This window comes from Ailuropoda melanoleuca, chromosome 2 (genome assembly GCF_002007445.2).
Source record: "Ailuropoda melanoleuca isolate Jingjing chromosome 2, ASM200744v2, whole genome shotgun sequence".
NCBI classification, from domain to species: domain Eukaryota; kingdom Metazoa; phylum Chordata; class Mammalia; order Carnivora; family Ursidae; genus Ailuropoda; species Ailuropoda melanoleuca.
Window position 1 is genome coordinate 15,010,884 of NC_048219.1, and position 6,507 is coordinate 15,017,390.

General features: G+C 58.2%; 1 long non-coding RNA gene across 1 annotated transcript; it reads right to left on the reverse strand.

Annotated features, from left to right (window-relative positions):
* Nucleotides 1–1,425: 1,425 nt before the first annotated feature.
* Nucleotides 1,426–4,944, reverse strand: LOC117797435. Its single transcript, XR_004622395.1, has 3 exons — nucleotides 3,969–4,944; nucleotides 2,899–3,106; nucleotides 1,426–2,152 (listed from the first exon to the last, which is right to left on the reverse strand). It is a non-coding gene; the product is annotated as an uncharacterized LOC117797435 (long non-coding RNA).
* Between the last annotated feature and the right edge of the window lie 1,563 nt (nucleotides 4,945–6,507).

Consider the following 6,507-nt stretch of genomic DNA (forward strand, 5'->3'; position numbering starts at 1 on the left):
AGCAAAAAGCAGCAGAGCTAAATTAAATCATAAAGAAGAAAACAAAACAAAACCTAAGTGCTTTCGGGGTCTACACAAGGGTCCACACACCAGTGGAGATATTCACTGAGCAGTTTGCTGAAGAGGAAAAATCCGGGGTTTTCTATGCCAGGAAAGGGGGAGGCAGCTGATGGTTCTGTCACATAAGGATGAAAACTAGCTCTCCACCGAGGATTTGCTCGAGTCCAGAAAACCTCCAGCTGGGTCCAGGAAGGGTCCGGCATGGGTCATGTGGTGACAGCAGCCATCCGTTTTGACACTTTCTAGGCAAGTGCTACTGAAAATAGATGTGTTCTGTGTGAAGGGCTAACAGTCACTGCACACTTACTCTGTCCTAAGGACTGGGCTTCCTGCCACAGGGTGTGGGGGGGGGCGGAGTGAGAGTCCAGAGGGCCACTAAAAGTCCAGGTTCAGGGACCAGACCACCTCTATCTGTTTACAACCTTGAGCAACTCACTACCTCAGTTTCCTCTTCTATACAAATGGGAATTATAAAAGTATCTAACACACAGGGTTGTTATGAGGGTTAAATGTGTTATTGTCTGTGGAGTCCTTGCAAGAGTATTTGGTAGAATCTTTTAAGAGTTGACTAATACTCTGATTATCTCATTTAAGGCTGTCATCAAGAGGGAGATACTGGGGGCATATTGGGTGACTCAGTCGGTTAAGCATCTGACTCTTGGTTTCAGCTCAGGTCATGATCTCAGGGTCATGGGATCGAGCCCCTGAGTTGGGCTCCATGCTCAGCGGGGAGTCTGCTTGAGGCTTCTCTCTCTCCCTCTTCCTCTGCCCCTCCCTCTACTCTTGCTCTCTCTCTCTAAAATAAATTAATAGGGTGCCTGGGTGGCTCAGTTGGTTAAGCGTCTGCCTTCAGCTCAGGTCCTGGGATCAAGTCCTGCGTCAGGCTCCCTGCTCGGTAGGGAGTCTGCTTCTCCCTCTCCCTTTGCCCCTCCTTCAGCTCATGCTCTCTCTATCTTAAATTAACAAATAAAATATTTTTTAAAAATTTAAGAATAAAATCTTAAAAAAAAAAAAAGAAGAAGAGGGAGATTCTATTTTATCTCCATTTTACAGGTGAGGCACAATGACTTGGCCACAATCCTGCCACGGCAGCCCAGGGTCTCGGAATTGGCAGTGCAGCACCAAGGCCCCGGGGCCGGCCCCTCTCATCGTGGCCACCATTCAACAATGGTTCTTATGGAGACACCACTGGCCTGGCCCCCAGGATTCCTTCGACCCCACCAGCACACTGGGCAAGGCTGGGACCCACACAGCCCCCTGGGCATCCTACTCCTCCGAGGCCCTGCCAGGGAACAGACAAGAGTCCCCCCTGCCTGGGCAATGCCAGGCTTCCCTCACCTCCCACTCTCTTGGGTCCATAAAGATTCTGCCTCTAGTCAGGAGGAATTCCTCTCTCTCTTTCTTCCATATCCTCTCCCTGCCTTACCAAGACACCCACCTTAATCCCCTGGAGAGGCTCCAAATTCAGGCAAACGAAACCCCAACAGAGAAATGACTTGCAGATGTCTCTTCCTGCCCAGCCACAAAGCTCCCTGGAGCATGGAAGCTGAGGCCAGCTGCCAGCCAGGACGGAGGAAAGAGAAGACAGCACTGTCTCGGACAGTCAATGCACAGGGGTATGGGTAGATGCTGGAATTCTGCTCAGGGTGAGTCTCCCAGAGGTTGGAGTCTGGCCCTGAGGTTCCAGGCTGACCCAGGAGCACCACTGAGATAGCCCTCAAAGGAGGCCACAGTTTGGGGGGACACACCCCCCACTGACCGTCACGATACACAGCAGAAGATCCAATGGTGGTCTGGAGCTGACACCGAGGGAAGAGCCATCCATTCCTCGTGGGAAGGGCAGAGAAGGCTTTCAGAGAGGGGAGCTAGGAGCTTGTCCAGGCTGGGTGAGGAGGGGACACCAGCCCAGAGGGGTAAGAGGCCCAGCAGAGGGAGCAACTGGAGGCTTGATAGTGCATCGGTGTCCAAGGACATGGTGCCGGGTGGCCCCTCGCCTGGTGGGCTGGGGGCAGGGAGGGGGAGTGGGGTAGGCAGGTACATTGACTCAGCTGCCGGGGGCTTGCGGTGCTGGGCTGGGAGCTTGGGTTTCGTCCTAGAGGAAGTGAGGGGTCACAGGAGGATTTGCAGTAAGGAGGGATGTGCCGAGGTGGGATGGGAGGGGTGATGTGGGGGGGATTGAAGGGAGGTGGCATGCCCCGGGGAGGGGGCACGGGGGCCCGCGGCTGGCCGCATCAGCATCGAGGAGGCTCTTGCCAGCAAGCCCAGCCGCCCACCTGGAGGCCGAAAGAACACCATGTGCCTGAAGAGGCTGCAGTGGATTTTTCTAAGCCCACACTTGACTCTGTCCACACAGAACCCGCCTGTGTGTGGTCTTTGGGGAAGCTGCATGGGAGCAGCATATCGGTCAGACCGCAAGGAGAGAAGGAGGGAAAAAATACCTTCAAACGGCAGAGCTTTAAATCCGTTATTGGCTTCTAAAGACCCAAGAACACAGCACACACAGGCCGGCTTTGAGACAGCCTCCCACGAGAGACAAGGGGACACGGAGACAAACGTGTGTGCGCAAAGACACGCATGTGCACAGACACACGTGCAGACACAGAGGCAGCTCGTGGCTGTAAGCACAGAGCGGCTCTCGTATGTACCCACACGTACGTGTAGCACCGAGGCGAAGGACACGGGTCCGTGCAGGCAGAAGGGGCTGGAAATACCTACACAGGCCCAGAGAGACACGGTTCCACGGGGCTTCACACAGGACGGTGCCTCCCGCACGTGCAGAGAGGCTCGCGTGCACGTGTTCCTGGACACACACCCCACAGCCCGCTCTGCGCTCCTCACCCTGGGCAGGCGGGAGCCGGCATCTCCTTGTGGGGTTCCCTGTTCGCCACCTGTTCTCTGGTTCCAGATGTCCGGGCAGGAGTGGAGAGTCCTCAGACTCACTCCGGACTGTCAAGGTCACGAGATGCAAATGAGGCAGACCTACCCCATGGGTGTGAAGACAGCCCAGGCGTGTGTCAGTTGCCACCCGGGAATTCAGCGCAGGAGCCTGGGAATCACCAGAAGAGACTTTGGAATCACGGATGCCTGGGCCCCACCCCCAGAGACTCTAATGCCGTTGATGTGGGGAGAGCGCGGGACATGGGTATGTTTTTAACACTCAGGTGATTCCACTGTGCTTCCAGGGTTGAAAATTACTGGAGCAACCGATGTGGCCTCTGAGGTTCTGAGAGCATCCTCGTTCCCCGGCAGGACCTCCTCAATACACGAGATCCTGAGGGTGGGAAGGTGTCCCTCCCCCTGCGCTTCAGCACACGCAGGAAGCCCCTGACACCCGGGGTCTGGCGCACCCCGCCCCCCACCCCCAGACCTTTTCCTAAGTGTCCCTGGTGCAGAGCGGAGCCGCGGTGGCGGGCCTGCCCCATCCGCGCACTGCGGCTGCCCCCTGCTGGACGGACACGGCCGAGCCCGGCAGCCTGCAGACCTGCTCTCCCCAGTGGGATGGACCGCAGGCTGACAGGTGGAGGGAGCCAGGAGGGCACCATCCTGGAGAGAAACCCCTTACCCTCCCCAAACCCCCAGCTCTGGCCCCTCCTGCCAAGGCCCAGCCACCTCTCCAGTCCCAGCCATCTTGGGCCTGGAGGATCACAAATGTCCTTTCTTTGGGTTCATCTACTCGACGGTAGCCAGTAATGCCATTGACCTGGGCTGCCCAGTCCTGGCAGCTGGGGCGGAGCATCCTCCCCGTTCATCCTCCCCACGCCCATCCATCCACCTGAGCCACGTCCCACAAGCCGATGGCATCTTCGTCTACTCCACACGTGGGGTCCTCCCACTGCCCCCAGGGTGTAACCCAGTCTCCCTGGAAAGCCTTCCTCCCTGAGGCTGCCTGACGAACTCTTCTTACTCACTCTTCCACATTCTGCTCATGCCAGCTCCTCTGGGAAGCCTTCCCGGACCTCCTGGCTCCACCACTCCCACACCGTCAGCTGCTTCCTCCTCTTCGCCTCTTATAAATCATCCTCTGTTCACACATCAGCCTCCCCCGACCAGACAAGGAGGGTCCCCAAGGGCAGGGACCGGGGGCCTGGGGTCAGTAAAGTTTTGTAGAATGAGTGAAGCCTTCTCCGACCCGCCCAGTCCACGGGGAGCTCTCCCCCACCCCACAGCCGGGCAGCGCCCTCCCCTCAGAGGAGCGGTCACCGGGACAAGGACACACGAGAGCCATCGTAGCCCTAACACGCTAACACGAACTTCTCACCAAGTGCCGTGTGTATTCTGCTCCAAGAGCTTTACATTCATTTCACTGTTCCATTTCACAAAGGGGAAAACAAAGGCACAGAGAGGCCAAGTAACTTGCCCAAATACACAGCTGGTCAGCCCAGACCTGGGATTCAGCCCAGGAAGCGGCCCCGGAGGCCACGCTGTTCACACGTCTGTCTTAAGGGAAGAGAACGCTGGCGGAAGACTGGTGTCCACTCTGGCCCGGGCCGCCTCAGGCGTCTCTTACGGGACACTGAGAGGATCTTCCCTGGAGAAGCCAGGCCCACATCCTCTCTCCAGCCGGCAGTTCGAGGGCTGTGGCTGCTTTCACCTCCTTCTTAATTTTTCTGACAAGAGCAGATGCCAGTGCAGCTGACAGCCAGCCTGTCGGGGTGAACGGGAAGCAGAGCCAGCCCCTCATTTGTCCAGTAAGAAAATGGAATTGGACAAGGAGGCAGCTGAGCCTTCGGAGACCTGGAGGCTCCGGGGGTGGTGGCAGGAGCCGCAGGGCTCCCAACAGGTGGGGAGTGGGTGCCCTAGCAGGACGGGGGGCGGGGGGCCAGATGGCCATAGACCCTCCAGACCAACCCCTGCCTCTCANTCTCCCTTCCTCCCTCCCTCCCTCCCTTCTAGCCAGACCTGGAGAGCAACCACACTTGCCCTCACTGTGCCTGAGGACGAAGCAGTCACTGTCCTCCTCCTCAAGGATGACAGGCCATCAAATCCCGGTGCGAGGAGGGCTTTGAGGGAGCAGGCCTCCAAAGCCCCATTGCCTGGGTGCCTTCCGACCGGGGAACTGCACAAGGTCCTAAGTTCCACGTCTGTAAAACGGGGTGCTGACGACACCAGCTACACTGCGGGCTGGAAGGGGTAAGTGAGCTCATACAGGAAACGCAGCCTGGCACAGTGCCTGGCCCACAGCAAGCTCCCTCTCCCTACATCCAGCTTCCTCGCCAACCCCAGGGGCTCTTTGCTCCTGTTCCTGTGGTTCTGCACACTCCCTTGCAATCCAGAAGTGCCCCCTGAGGTCTAACCACTGTCCCTCCTGCTGCAAGCCTCTTGTCCTTCACAGCATCTGTTCGCACGCACAGGTGTGTTCCACACTGCGCTCACACCCCCTCTGCCTAAGCCCCCTGCCTAAGCCCCCTGCGGGAGACATGCGGTGACTCCGAGACCCTGGTCTCAGAGGAGGGGAGAGTTCAGCTTGGGTGAAACTCCCCTCGCCTAACCAGCTGTGTCCCCCTCACCAGTTGCTCAGGCCTGGGGGCTAAGTGGCACCCCTGCCTGCAGAAAGCTGGCCCCGCGGCTGACCGGTTCCCCCCGAGAGCTGGCCGCAGGCCGTCCAGCTGCAGCGCCAAGGCTTACGTTCTGGCCCAGCAGAGATGCTTCCCTGAAGCAGCCTCAGCCCCAGCCCTGCAGCCACGGTCCGGGGAGCGAAGTAACAGGATCGCAGACTCGGTCCACACCTCTGGCCTCTGCAAGCCCCCCAATGATGAAGCACGTCTGTGGGTCCAGCGTGGCGGGGGGTCCCCGAGGAGGGGCTGTTCGTAGTTTGAAGGTGCATAATGTGTCTGAGAGGGGGTGACTGTGCTTTGTCTGATGGTGGCTCGCGTGTCTGTGTGATGGCGCGGACGTGTCTGTGGGGTGCTGAGACGCTGTCCCTGGCTGAGCCCCTGACGGAGTGCCTGTCATCGTCACCAGGATCAGCACTCCCGTCCCCATGAGTACTAGCTGTGTGCTTCACCTGTGTGTTCCTTTATTCCTCACAAAAACAGCTCCCCGACTCCAGCCCTTAGCCAAGCCCCACACGTATGGGGTCTCAGAGGGGAGGCCAAGCTCAAATTCCGTGGCGTGGTCTTGGAGGTCCCTCGAATTCCAGCTCAGAGCCATATCTCAGGCTGTGTCTCCCACCCTCCCCCTCCTCAGCCAGGAATCCTCCAGCCCCTCACATCAGGAGACCACTCCTGACCTTGCAAGACCCAGAAAACACAGCTTTCTCCTGGAAGCACCCACACACAGCCTCGCCACCTCCTCCAGGAAGCCTTCCCTGACTTTCCAAGAGTTGGCACTTTCGGCCTACGCGCTGCAGCTCTGATGCCCCCCTGGCTGGTCGTTATTTCTTACACGTGCAACTCCCCATCTGCCTGGAACTCAAGAACGAGGGGGAGCCTGATTCTTCAGCGGAAC